The 15,249-nt window shown below is 36.4% G+C and overlaps 1 long non-coding RNA gene across 4 annotated transcripts; it reads right to left on the minus strand.

The window, feature by feature from the left end:
* Positions 1-353: 353 nt before the first annotated feature.
* On the minus strand, positions 354-14,087 carry LOC136831533 (uncharacterized). 4 transcript variants are annotated; one of them, XR_010850921.1, is made up of 4 exons: positions 13,953-14,087; positions 7,548-7,661; positions 3,943-3,982; positions 354-2,572 (listed from the first exon to the last, which is right to left on the minus strand). It is a non-coding gene; the product is annotated as an uncharacterized lncRNA (long non-coding RNA). The 4 variants fall into 4 exon arrangements; XR_010850919.1 differs by having other exon boundaries at positions 2,427-2,572; positions 3,960-3,982; XR_010850920.1 differs by lacking the exon at positions 3,943-3,982.
* Between the last annotated feature and the right edge of the window lie 1,162 nt (positions 14,088-15,249).

Raw genomic sequence — 15,249 nt, forward strand, 5'->3', positions numbered from 1 at the left:
GCCACTCACAAGCCCAGGCACAAATAAACCAAGGAAAATAAAGGAATGAAAGAGCAAGAATAGGAAAGAGAATGTAGAATTTTAGGCCAAAGGCCAAGCGCTGGGACCTATGAGGTCATTTGGCAATGAAACAAACTGACAGTAAAAATGTTTGGAAGATGTGACAGGAGGAAAACTGTAGATACCTTTTTTAGCTTAATGAATGTCCAAGAGAAACTATGAGACCTGAACAAAAGGCAGAGATACAGAAGTCCTTTTACAAGAGTATAGTATCAATGTACGGATCTTTCCTAGTGACCCCCAAGGGTTTTAACCCGTTATGTGTCAACCACTTTGCGGCATGTTTAGTACAAGCCTGTGAGGGATTACCGTAAAAACAAACAAAAGACTAAATATCAAGTTAATGACCTCAAGAAATATCAGTCCTAGATAAAAATCCCAAAACCCTTGGGGATCACTCTCTAGGAAAGATCCCAATGTACAACTCAGTACTATAATACTTCAATATTCAAACTTGCACTTTGATTTTTACTAAGCAGCAGCTAATTTAAACTGGATTGATTAATATACAGAAATTCAATGGGAATTAAACATGACATTTAAACAAACACACAAGATGAATTGTACCTCGACCTACTTAAAATCATCAACACTTCAAGACACTACAGCTTCAGGAATTATGAAATTTATGAAACCTGGTGATTCAGATATACATGGTAATATCTCAAGCTTGTGAACATAAGTCCTAAAGTATCTGGAACATTTTTGCATAAATAACCACAAACACTGAATAACCCACAAACACTGTCTCCATATGCCTTCACAGAACTTAGTTGTACCTCACTTCTGATAGGCATGAAATTTCACTTCCTGAAAACTACCTGCACATCAAATGGCTACCTGTTTATATTTACCACTAATCTTCCCTCTAGTTTTACATCAAGACGTTTTAGTCTCTTCCTACACTGGTGTTCAATTTCTTTTGCTTACCTACTCAAATTTTTAACTCTTAAAAAGGAAAACCCTCAAGTGCCCTATGAGGTAAGACGCGACCTTGATTTCTCTCATGAAATAGCTAGTACTGTGAAATACTGTAAGTAATAATATCCACTTAAAGGAAGATGTATTTTCCTTTCACAACAATGGTCTGGAACCTATTTTATTGCTCCACCTTTAACAAAAATACTGACTACTGAAATTGTAGAGGTTTCAATCCTTCAAAACGGATACCTATAAATGTAACATCACGCTGAATAGATCTCTCTCTACTGAGTCTGCTTATTAATACAAAACTAAAATCAATCCCTTGCTCACAACCCCCTTCAAAAAACAACTTACAGTAGCCCCTGTAATTTGTATTATCTATTGAATCCAGTAATACTGTATATCATTACCGGCTACACCAAACACCCCTCAGTTTATTACTTTTAATATGCAATTACTTTTCCTATACTGTTCTTATATCATCTACATATTTAGAACCTTCATATGCCCGCAGTGTTATGAAATATGCAAGCTTACATGACGATATTGCTCCCAATAATGTCCTTTCCAATACTTAGATTAATTTTTAATCAATCGATTTTCTAGTTTAACAAGAAGCATTATTAATAGTCAAGGCAAACATTGCAAAAATTTAAAAGAACTTTGTTTGGTCACTTGACAATTATGGCAAGTTCTGTCAACAAAATTGAGACAATTTGTAAATTATATTAAGTACTACTTATTCTGAAATGTAAACATGTACTGTAAATGCTTTGGTCTGTCATACCTTTCCTTGATTAAACCTAATTGTGTAAACTAAGTCACTAGAGTAAGTTCAAGTGCATAAATACTGTTGCATTGATACAAGACTTGAAAGCCATTATGAAATTCTCTCTCAGTTAACCTGAATATATTTCAATCATTGCAACAGACAATGAAATAATGCTAAATAAAAAAAATACAAGAGAACCTTTAAATCCAAGCCAACTAACAAATTGGATGCTAATTCAATTATCTGCATGACAGAACAATTAATTGTAGTCATTTGTAATTAGTCAGAATATGATGAATCTTTAATGAGACTAGCCAACATTGAAACTTTACTGGAAATTTTGCTTGCTGAAACTTGCAAAATTAACTGATGGCTGACATATTAAACCAATACCATACTGAAATTAAAAATGGTGTATCCGGACACATAATAAACAGCCTGATATTAAACATTACCATGAAACATACTATTGCACTACTTGATGGCTCAAATATTAAGCTGAATCAAGCACTAAAAATTTAGCCTATGATATTTTACCAGTTAAAATAACAAAATGATTATTTGCTGCACCCAAGTATGACACTCTGGCATTTATAATACATTTACTGTTCCTTTTACATACTATCAACACTAAACATGTGCAAATAACTAAATTCTTAAAAATCAAACATTTCACTAAAAAAAAAGAAGCCATTTCTTCAAGTTGATGATGTCCTCTCTCAAGCAGAGACTTTATGGAATGCAACTGAGACTGGTTATGTTAAGTGTAGCATTTTCTTGCCCATAAATTTAAGCTTGCATGACGTAGATGGTTTTCTGAAAATATATGAAAAATTAATGAAAGGAAAGTACATGACAAATTAATGACATTCATTTTTGCTTTCAAGGTATTCAAAGAAAATAAAATTAACTTTAACCAGGGCTTAAGCATCTGAAAGGAACACACACAAGACAGACATGTTAGATCCACGATGAATATCTACAGTATAGTGTTTCATCAATGCTCGTCGTAAACCGAAAATCTTTACCCGGAAAACCCTAAATCATAAGAAAACCTTACTTTTCCATGGCATTGAAAAAAGACTGTAAACTACATATGTTTTTAATTAATGATTATTCTGCCATATTCTTTTGGTTTTAAATACGGGAAATAATTTCTGATGAAATATTTCACTCGGGAACGTCCTAAGCCGGAAAACTGAAGGGGACTGCTTTTTGTTTTAATGCTCTTTTTACCCTAAATATCCATGAATTACTGCTGCTATTTTTATTACTGCTTTTAAATACAACAAATTTGCTAAAAACTTAGGCCTGTTAATTTTTACTTGAATTACTGCTGCTCAAGACCCCTTCACCACTTTGCCTATACTGCTCAAGACCCTTCACCACTTTTATATACTGTAGAGTAAAATTTACTGGCACCAACAACTACTGGCTGTCTCTTGATTTGACTTCAATTTCTCTAAGCAATCCCCTAGTGAACTCGATTTTCAGAAAAGACAAAGTTAAAGCTCTCACCAGTCCATTTTCTAAGGTTCTTCTTGAACAACATACATTTCTACATAACACTAGAACTGAACCTTAAAAATTAGTCCCACAAAAGCAGATTTCAATGCCAATATACAATGATTATAATTTAACCAGACTACTGAGCTCACACTGAATTCACTGTGGTGGCCCGAAGGTTTAGTTATTAAAATTATTTTATGAGAATTTGCTTAATATTTTTCAACATCTTAATGCAATTTGATAACTGAAAATAATGAGTATTCAAACCAAAATTAAATCAAGGATTTGTTCCCAACACTTAACTGAGGTTATTGGTTGAAAGTTGGAAAATCACTCATGATATGTTTGAGAGTTGTTCTGCATCAATACTGGGTCACTGGATTCAACAAATAACCATGGGTCAGACAAATGCAATAAATATGAAAATGGGATAGAATTCCTTCTATGCAGAGATTAATTTGGCACGATGAACACCACAATAAAACAACTGCTTTAATGAGTTTTGTTATAGTAACATTTATTATTCCATACTGTCTGCTATTTACTGTAGTTTAGGCTCCAATTGGCATCATAATAAAATTCACTGCTAAATCCTGTTGATTAGGCTTCATCTAAACAAGTACTCCCATCCCTTTAGTTACATTCTTCAATGAACCATATCTATATAGAACCCTTACCTTTAGGAGCCTCTTACCTTTACACAATTTACAGAGTTTCCTGAAAATATGAGAAATGAGTCAAACATTTAAATTTAACAACCTTCGGGGTTAAAATTCATTAGAATCAAGGGGGTGCACATGGTATAACAAGGTGCATTAGACCCATTTTAAACTTTAGTTTTTATCATTTCAAAACTTGCCACTCAGTTACAGAAACTGGTTGTGTAGTCTTTATACTGTAAAGAAAATTACACTACAAACGGTAGGATCTGCTTCAAGTACTTCAGATTTCATATACTGTATACAATTTATTACATGTGACCACCACCTGATGACACCACACCAATTTCATGTAATCAGTTAGTTCCAAGTATCAAAAATTTTAAAAATTCATCAAATGTTTGTCATCTCACTATGAGCCTCCTAATTTGCTCTCAGACACAAGAGAACACTTTACTATTCATTCTAACATACTTCATGTTAACTCTCAGGAAGTTAGACTATTTTTGGTAAGGAATTACAGCCAAACTTTGACAGTAGTGGAAAAGAGACAAGACCAAACTAGTTCATCAGGGTTAAGAGGACTTAGAGTACAAATAAAATATAAAACTTGAGCATCCCAAAACCTTAGCCCCCTAATTCCTTTTCCTAATATACTTGCTAGTACTTGAACAAACTTTAATGTCCATTCCTTTTGTATTCTCATTTTCATTCTTTTTACTACTGGGGTTAAATATTCTAACTATTCCGACTGCATAAAATCAATCGCATCAATTCTACTTTTGGCTCAAATGAAATGGGTTCTTTACCTGCTCCATCTCATGTTCGTTAAACATATACCTTGCCTCTAGTTTTTAATTTGTACAAAGCAAGTGGTATTTTGGTAAACTTTACCCAGTTTGTTTTAAATATGCACTGTAATAAGGGGCTTTACATATAAACTGCAAGAAACCCTGTAGAAATTTACGAGGCTTTAGTCTAAATTAAATCTGATTTATCTCTTCACTGATTCACTGAAATTTTTAGTTTTCAAGTTAAATCCTTCTGACACCACACTTTTCTTAAAGCATATAAATACAATACTCCATAACACCCCTCTTCCTATAATTCTGTACCTTCTGTTAGCCAACATACTTTCTAGAAATAAATTTCCCAAACAAAATCCTCTAAACAGACCTGTTCCCATCTCATATTTCAGGTTACCGGACTAGTAAATCTTAATATTTCATGTCATAAAAATATCTAAATTAACTCCCAAACCACAATAATTGATTCATGGGTATTCCTACTACAAGCCTCTTTTTCCCATGGGACAATGAATCAGGACCAAAATACTAAAACCACCTGTCAACACATAAGATCAAGGTTCACAAGCCAACTCTGAAGAGAAAATAATTTATAACATTTCAGCTCCTGCTATTTTAACTACTGTATTTAACATCCTGCAATTTACATATATATTACATGGGAGATTTCAGGTGTACAGTATCTCAAGTATAAAATGCCATTGTCAAGTACATTATTTTCAATATTACCGTATAAGCAGTGATTTAGGATAGATCCTCATGGTTGCCATGGTCTCAGAATTAAAAAAAAATAAAAAATACCTGACCTCTGTCTCTGAAACTGGTAGGATTTTTCTCTCCAGGTCTGGGAAGGCATCTTAACTACCTGTTCCATAAGTGGTGTTGAAATGAGAGTCAAGCAGCAACCTTTCTTCACCCTATGATTTCTAAGGTATCAATTGTAATACAACAATTCACAACTGACAATAACCTGACAGGACAAAGGAAACATACCGTAAAACACAGGAAATCCTTAGCTACTTTAGCCGAGTGCAATATTACAAGCTAATAGGGTCAACAACTACCAAAGCAAGAACAATGAAATTTGGATTTAGATATAGCCTCAACCTGCAACAGGGAGCAATGAGTCTGGCCCGCCGGGACTGTCAACCTGATGGTATGCAGCAGGTTAGCTACCTCTTGATCAAATGTGGGTTTGTGATTTGGGGCACTATTCAGTTACAGCCTCATTAGGCCCTAGCAAGGCCATTTCATGCCTTAGCACTTAAAAAATGATACTGGCAGTTATTTAAAACAAATGTTGCTGCCACTAAAACAACTTCAAAATGAAGATTTACTTTTACATATCACAGGAAAGCATTCAATTTAAGCAACCTAACCTTCAGTTTCAGACTGATAACCTTTTCAGCAGTACAATTTAGACCTTTGCCTGAAGTACATTTTAGACCATCAGTACCAACAACGCAAAATATCTACAAAGTAATGATTTGGTAGCCATAAAACCTTTGATTTTCAGGTTTTGTGGATAGTCATGGATACTATATTACCATCTTTAGGCTTCATATACATTACAAAATTTTTATTACTGGATAACTATAACTCAACAAATTTCCTTTGACTATTAGCTTTTTTTCATCTACATGAGTGCAACTCAAAAATGAGAAAAACATCATAAGCAGCAATAATATCAAGTAATAATGCCTGCCAGAAAAATAATCCAGTAAACAGGTTGTAAAATACGCATGAAATTTTTGAGGAACTAGAATGCAACAGAACTGAGAACTGAAGACAAAAAGTGCTCTAAAGTTTTACTTTACAATGAATGGAACTCAAGGTTCAATATTACACCGGAATGCATTACCCCAGCAATTGGCTTACCCCAGTACCACAAAAGCTGGATGAGAAAATACATGAGAAAATGCACACTTGTCCAAAGAGGCAATTCAATACAATTCCTGATATACTTTCAATACATATCAATTAGAGAAAATGCACACTTGTCCAAAGAGGCAAGTCAATACAATTCCTGATACACTTTCAATAGATATCAATTAGAGGGATGGGATGGATTCAACTTATGGGCTGTAGATTCTTATACTGTGATCAGTAGTAGAGCTGAAGGGTACCCATTAGCCAGCATAATGGACAGGAAGGGAGATCATCAGTACAGTGTGGTCTCAGCAAACAGGCAGGGAGAAAGAAAATAGCTGAGAAGGGAGGCCAGGTAAAGAAAATGTAACCTACTTGACTCAGGCAATTGGTCACAATGCTGAAGGTAACTTCAATAGAGATACTTACCAAGGTCAGATAATCCTAAACAGAACGTAAAACATCTCAAAAAAGCCCCTACATGGTTTAGAATAACCAGACCATAGTCACTGGCAGAACAGAAACCCTGTAACAGCATACCTTCTGCTTACACTGGAAACAAGTCTTTCCAACCGTAAAATAGCCAAAAAGACTGGCTGTACAATGACACTCATGTATAAGTCAACAGACTGAGAGAGAGAGAGAGAGTAGAAGAAGAGAGAGAGAGAGAGAGAGAGAGAGATTGTAACAATCTCATTTGAAAGCCCTGTTTCATTACCCCCCCAACATTCACTGAATTTTTGGAACCAAAGTGAGGTGATAACTGCATGCAGAATATATAGAGGTGAGAACTCTTGCCCATTACATTTTATTTTCATATTTATTTACTCTCCTATCTTAAGACTCCACAATCCTGTACTAGAATATTTCTTGACTTCAACATTCAAAATTAAATTCATCATATTTAACACTAAAAAGACTTCAAGTGTGACAATTTTTTTTACTTACCTTTAAATAAGTGATGGGTACAGAAGTCAACTGATTTGCACAGCTCTATTACATTCAACCTTGAAATCTTGCACTACTTAGTGTTGCATGGAGTAGAGGTCAATATTGTCAGACCTGTGAGGGGAAAAAAAAAAAGAAGTTACAAGTGCACATTACAAAGAGTCCAACTTTACTTCAAGCTGATGGCTTCTGCTGAAAAATGAAAGTTTGCCCCTCAAAGAGTTTACAGTAAACTAATTCTAAATTTAAATCATGATCAGAAAGAACCTGAATTATAAGAATGTTGTTCCGTGCAAATGTTAAGGCCACTATTTTAAAGAATCCCCCACAACCCTGGCATACTAAATTTCAACATCTAGCCTAATTTACTCAAGTCTGACGATGGCTTAATTGTGTGTGCTAAATTCTGATGCTAAGGGCACTACCCATCTCATATGCATTGCATCTGCAAACAAACTCCCTATCTGGGACTGCTGTAATTACTTCCAGCGAAATGTCCTTCCCATCATGAACTTGACTTACCAGGATTAAGATAAGTTACATACCAACCTCAAAATAATATTTTTTATGCAATGCTTAAGGGGGAAACAATGTGGACCACTAGTAAGGTTAGGATGGATATCTGTAACTGGCCTTGGGATACTGTCAGTAAATTTTTACTTAATCCATTATCACACTATTCCCATGTTATCATGTCTGCTTTGTCATTTTTAAAAATTAATTTTGTTAACAAATGAGTAGTTTTTGAGATACTGGACCCATCTCTTATATCCTACAATTTGGGGGACTACAGTGGAAAAACTTTTTTGACAGAGACTGATTAGAGAAACCACAAATTATACGGGTAACTTTTCTTGCCATTCGTACATTTCAGGCCATTCCTGTTTATACTTTGAACTGATTTTAGGTTATCCCCACCCTAAAAATTGCTATTGTCCTCTTGGAGTATATATGGGCTGGTTGGGTACAAATATGGTTGTACTAATCACAATGGACAGTGATGTTTAAACATTAGATGAACTTCAGAAATATACGAGTTTATGTATTTAGCAAGAATTTTAAGCATACAATATATAGGCTATATATCAGGATAACCTATAACCAAAAACTTCTACTTTAAATTATGAATCTTATCAGCTTTATTCAGGCATAAAATGAACATACTGCAAATAATGTCTGCTTAAAAATAACTTAGGAAATGAATTGACTCCACTTCAGCTAAGAGTGGGCAATTTTCAGGATGGATACCCTACGACGGTTACCTCTCGGCGAGTCCATTCCCATAGTTGCATACGTTCCCATAGCTGCATCAGTTTGCAATGACTACACTTTGCAATTTTGACCTGTTTTATAGTCGTTTTAAAATAACATCCCACAAGGTCAACGTTTCTCCAGTAAACATTAACTATAACACCCATCTCATCCCCTAGTTTATTTTATACCCTTTTTAAGGAGGTCTCAATATTTATACGACTTTTTCCTGTACACAAATTGTTGCAAATGAGACTTTTTGGAATATTTATATTTGTTAATTCAATCAAATCTGTGGCGAGTTTGTCATGCTGCTGTCCTCCACTAGATGTGGGTGTTCGCAAAAGTATGTAATGTTGACCAGTATAAAACTTGGCCAACGAAGTAGGGGCCGAGCTAATTATGCACATTAGGCTAATAAGGCTAATGGTCATACATCAACTAATTTGAATTAGTACTAAGTACCAGAATACAGTAATATCGCAGCAGATGTACCCATCATAATTGCTGTTTTATAAAGTTTGGGAACTTTACTGAATGAAATGGAGTTCTGGGGTAAAGAAACCACAGGAAACCTGTAATTTATGACAGTTCTGAAGGTCGCATTTGTTCAGACACACCAAAAACTTTCGGGAAAACTTGTATTTCACCTTCAAATTTCAAACCAAACCACGCAACCTGCCCTAATGGTAAATTTTTACTTCAAGACACAAACACACTCGAGTTTAAAATACATTAGCGACGTTTTGTTCGGAAATGAGTAGTTTTGCAGATACTGATCCCCTTTTATATCCTACAATGAGGTTCTCAGATAGGGGGAAAAATACAAAATTAATGAAAAACAAGGATGCGTTTAGCCTACCCTAGCTAACAGTGTCAGGTCATTACCCAGAGCTATCTGGGACCCATCCCCCCACCTAACCTAGGAGAATGTAATTTAAAATAGGGTTGTACCCTAACCTAGCAAAACTTACCTTAAAGCATTTTATAACTACTTGTTTTCTGTGGTTCACCCACCACAGAACTCCCAGTTCCCAGCTAGGGGGCCCAAACTGATAGCTGGAAGGGGTGTACTGTAGATTAAACTAATAGAAAAAACTAATAATTTCTGGCAATTTTGAAGCCACTCATTTAAAACATCAAGAACCACTGAGAAAAAATTTCCCTAAAGGGAGATGGGTATACTCTAGTAAAAAATATGGTAATACTACAGTTTAGGGGTCCAAATTCACTGCATTGCGTAACATCAAGACCAGCACACAGATTTATCAAATATTTATTGAATAGTGTAAATCACAAACTACTATCAGTTTATCTGTTCACTGAAGCAGAGATTGTAAAAAAACAAAGGGAATGGGGGGGGAACATAAACAACGTCTTAGGGGATATGGACCCATAGAATTTTGAGAAAATTGTAAATTCTGCTTCTGTAAGCAGATAAATTGCTCATTTTTCAAATTTATCAAAAAGTGACAGCTGAAGAGCAAGAGCCCGTGCCAGGTTCCTACCTGGTTCCTGGTTCCAAAGCACTCCCTCCACAACACAGTTGCGGGCACAATACATTGTTTGCGTGAGGTGCAGAGCTTCATTCCCCTTGTTTTTTTACAATCTCTGCTTCTGTAAGCAGATACACTGCTTATTTTTTCATTGTTTTCTGATTCAATAAATTGATAAATCTGTGCTGTTCTTGACTTGACCTAATGGGGTGAATTTGGACCCCTAAATTGTAGGATTACCAAAAATACTATTTTGTTTTAAAATTACACAACAAAATGAAAAAAAAACATGAGACAGTACATATGCATAGCCTAATTCGGTAACTGTCAATCTGATAGATTTTAGCACTCTTTGTATCAAGCATGGGCCCGTAGCCTAAACGAGACGTTACGGCACAGCACGGAACCTCTTGATAGACCCTACAGTTGTGGCATCACAGTAAATAATAATTGTAGGTGCAGATAAGCATCTTATGACTTTTACAGTGGCAACCCAAATAATACACTAGGCCTTAGCCTATAAAGGGTTCTCGACATACACTGCTGTTATCACCATTCAGCTGCTAATTTTCCCCTATTCAAATCAGTAAAAGTTCGTTTCCAGTCTGAACAACAACTCCACATGAGGGCTAGTACTAATCATTGGTTTAGTACTAGCCCCTGGGGGTCAAATGTATTTTGCCATGTTTAGTACTAACCCCTGGGGGATCAAATGTATTTCGCCATGTTTAGTACTAGCCCTGGGGTCAAATGTATTTTGCCATGTTTAGTACTAACCCCTGGGGGATCAAATGTATTTCGCCATGTTTAGTACTAGCCCTGGGGTCAAATGTATTTTGCCATGTTTAGTACTAGCCTCTGGGGGGTCAAATATATTACACCGTGCCTAGTACTAGCCCCTGGGGGTCAAATGTAGGTATTTCTAAGTAACAGATACACCGTGGGTATTTAGCGAGAAATCGCAGTTTATTTTTTGGCGGTCGGCTGTAATTAACCTGTAACTGTCCCCTGAAGTCCATCCATCAAGGGGTTTCATAACGCGATCTTCACAAGACAGAGCACGGCTACGTCTGTTTCGAACGGTTCATATCCTGTCCGGCAAGTGCAGTACCTTGGAAAATGGTTTTTTCAACACTTTTAGGGCTTCTGACACTGGCGGTGCATTTGTTTTGTTGTCGGCCAACGGAATGCCCTTCGCCGTGTTTAGTACTGGCCCGGGGGCAGTTACCCATACGTTAACAAGTTATTGCACTTGCCAGACGGGATATGAACCGTTCGAAACAGACGTACCGGTGCTGTCTCGTGAAGATCGCGTATGGAAACCCCGGATTCCCATCAGGGTCCCCCTTACCGTAGGGTAGAGTTCAAAGGTAAATTGTAAGTTAATTACATCCGACCGCCAAAAATTAATGTTAAATTGTTAATAAGCATCCAAAATACTATAAGAAACTGCCATTTCTTGCTAAATACACGCCTTGTACCTGTAACTTAGTTCTACCGATTCAGTAACTGACAAATCTGTGCTGTTCTTGACTTTACCTAATGCTGTGAATTTGGACCCCTAAACTGTAGCATTGCCAAAAAATACAATTTCGTTTTAAAATTACACAAAGAAATGAACACAAAATCAGACGGGAGACAGTAAATAGGCCCAGCCTAATTCGGTAACTGTCCATCTGATAGATTTTAGTATTTTTTGTATCAAGCATGGGCCTGTAGCCTAAAGGAGACGTTACGGCACAGCACGGAACCTATTGATAAAGCCTATAGTTGTGTCATTAGAGTATATAATAAATTGTAGGTATTGATAGGCTTTATCTTATGACTTTTTCAGTGGTGACCCAAATAATACACTAGGCCTAAGCCTATAGTGGGTTCTCAACATACACTGCTGTGATCATCATTAAGCTGCTAATTTCGGTAATTCTATATATTACACCAGGTAATTCTAAGCCGGCTGTCAGCGGTGAGCTAGACTATGGCAATTGACGATTTTCTATTTTATTTTACTTGTTTTACAAGAATTTAAAGTAATATTTTGTCGGCCGGCTGTAACTAAGCTGTCATTGACCTTTGAAGACTACGTGACTTGAATTCTAAAGCAGGGTAGGTCTAAGCCAGCATTCGGCAAGCCCCCCCCCCTCCATAACTGATAGGGCAAATTGTAACCAGTAAACACCCTAAAAATACCAACATAACGTACCCTAGAGGTGTTTACTTGTTACAATTTTTGCCGTATTAGCACGCGGAATTTACCCTGAGTTATGTTCAAGTCGTGTAGTCTTCAAAGGTCAATCACAGTTTAGTTACAACCGGGCGACAAATATTACATTAAATTCTTGTAAAGCAAGTAAAATAACATAAAAAATCGCCAATTGCCACAGTTGTCGGCTTAGAATTACCCGCACCTGTTTTTACCTTTTCAACTGGTTTTTTCTACACTTGTAGGGGTTCTGATACTGGTTGTGCATCTATTTGTTGTCGGCCAAATGGAATGTCCCTTCGCCGTGTTTAGTACTGGCCCAGGGGGGTTGGGTACCCAAACGCAAACAAGTTATAGCACTTGCCGGGCAGGATATGAACCGTTCGAAACAGACGTACCCGTGCTCTGTCTTGTGAAGATCGTGTTTGGAAACCCCTTGTTGGATGGACTTCGGGGGTTAATTACAGGTTAATTACACTCGAGCGCCAAATATTGAAGGTAAATTCATAATTAGCAACCAAAACCCTGTACAAAAAGTTAAGTTAGAGGGCAGTTGCCGACGCAGAGCTACTATAATTTCCCCCTATTCAAATCGGTAAAAGTTCGTTTCCGGTCCGAACAACAACTCCACATGAGGGCTAGTACTAAACTATGATTCATCTCCACTGTTTCGCGTGTTTAGCACTTGCCCCTTGGGGGTCAAATGTATTTCGCCGCATTTAGTACTAACCCCTGTGGGGTCATATGTATTTCGCCATGTTTAGTACTAGCCTCTGGGGGTTAAATATATTTTGCTATGTTCAGTACTAGCCTCTGGGGGGTCAAGTGTATTTTGCTGTGTTTAGTACTAGCCCTTGGGGGGTCAAATGCTTCGTATCACACCATGTTTACTACTAGCCCTAGGGGTCAAATGTACTTCTCCGTGTTGTACTAGCCTCTGGGGGTTAAATGTATTTCACCATGTTTAGTACTAGCCTCTGGGGGTTAAAAGTATTTCGCCATGTTTAGTACTAGCCCCTGGGGGATCAAATGTCCCTTCACAAGATTCGAAAGATATAAAAGAATCGAGTAGGGATGTTCGGACCGGAAACGAACGTTATCCTTCAAACCTCTAAAATTAGGCTGAAAAAATATATCATACAATAACCTAAGAAACCAATAGGCCTATTTCATACATAATAGGCCTAAGTACGCTTCCGCCCGTGAAACCTACCCTAGACCATAAGCCACCTTCTACGGCAGGTCATTCTAGTTCACGGTGTTTATTCGTAGCCAGCGAGGTAGTCCAGTCCAAATTTTCATTGAGAAGTTTCTTAAAATGACCAATAAATATAAAAAACATAATTAGTCAGTAGAGGTACCTAGGCCTAGCCCCTGAAAGCCAAGTTTCTGCAACACATTTCTGACCCTAATACAGTTATTTGCAGGTTAATATTACATATATAAGCAACTTACGGTTTATTAGGGCGAGATTTCCCTCAGCAATGACGAACACTTCCGTTAGTACAGGTGGGGAGGCGTTTAATTATCACTTAACAATGGCGTCGACGTCGTAGCCGGAAGATCTTGCCGGAGGGAAGGACACCGGCTTAGACCAAGTCACGTGACCTTTGTTCCAATAATGTCCTGACATATTTTAACACTTTCAGACCATTTCTCGGCATTTTGAGAACGTTCTTAGAATATAAATGATAGATCCGATGGTATACTATTTTTTTTCACAAACACCATAGTTAAATATCTGTTTTAATTTGCGTTATGGCTTCAATAAGTTTGTTGGGTTCATAGAAAGAGATTTTAACTGAAAACCCCTTCTTTGTGGCTGGCTGGTATTATCTCAATATATTTTAAGGCAATGGTATACTAATTTTTTTACAAAACCCAATAAGATTGTTCTTTGTGGAAAAACCCCTTCTTTGTGGGTTGGGTATTATCTCAATATAACCAGAATTGTGAAATAGGCAATAATTTGATATTAGATTGAATAAATATTTGCAAATATCCAGCACTAGCCAAGTTAGATATTACTAATACGGCTCTGGACAAGAGGTATTCTGAAGGGAAAACAAGACTGAAAATAAAAATACAGCATTAGAAAACGTCACATGAAAATGACAGGAAAATATTACACTCTACAATGTTCAGTTTTTGTATTATACAAAAATTCATATGCATAACCTGAACACATCATTTATCCAATGTATTTAGCTGTTTCTTATCATTTCGTACTCTCTTTTAAGCTTGTTTTCCTTTTGGCAAATCTAGTACACCACTGCTATGAACAAAAATTGACAGCTATATTATAACTATATAAAATAAAATAAGATCAGTTCCTATGCTCAGCTGAGTCAGAGTAGATAACACAGATATGTGAGTAAATTACGTTGAACAAAGTAACTGCTAACTCATTGTAAATGAGTTAGAATAATATAAAACAAAGAGACGTGTGAATTTTTTATCCACTTAACGTATACTTTCATAAAGACTCATTAGCTTACGGCTAGTAACTGGAACGTAAGGAAATTATTTACAGGAAAACTGTGTAAAATGGGAGAGTATGTGACTTGAACGCTTCCTATACAAATTAATTTGCAGATAAAATTATTTATGCTGAGATGGATTAAATCTAGAATGTACTAAGATGTTGATATTAAGCTGAAAACACGTATATTTACCGTACATATTTCAACGGTTTGGTCTTTCTTTATATTCTTTTACTGATTGTCGCTAGTTTTCAATAACCCTGTTATGA

The sequence above is a fragment of the Macrobrachium rosenbergii genome, chromosome 48 (genome assembly GCF_040412425.1).
Source record: "Macrobrachium rosenbergii isolate ZJJX-2024 chromosome 48, ASM4041242v1, whole genome shotgun sequence".
Taxonomy (NCBI): domain Eukaryota; kingdom Metazoa; phylum Arthropoda; class Malacostraca; order Decapoda; family Palaemonidae; genus Macrobrachium; species Macrobrachium rosenbergii.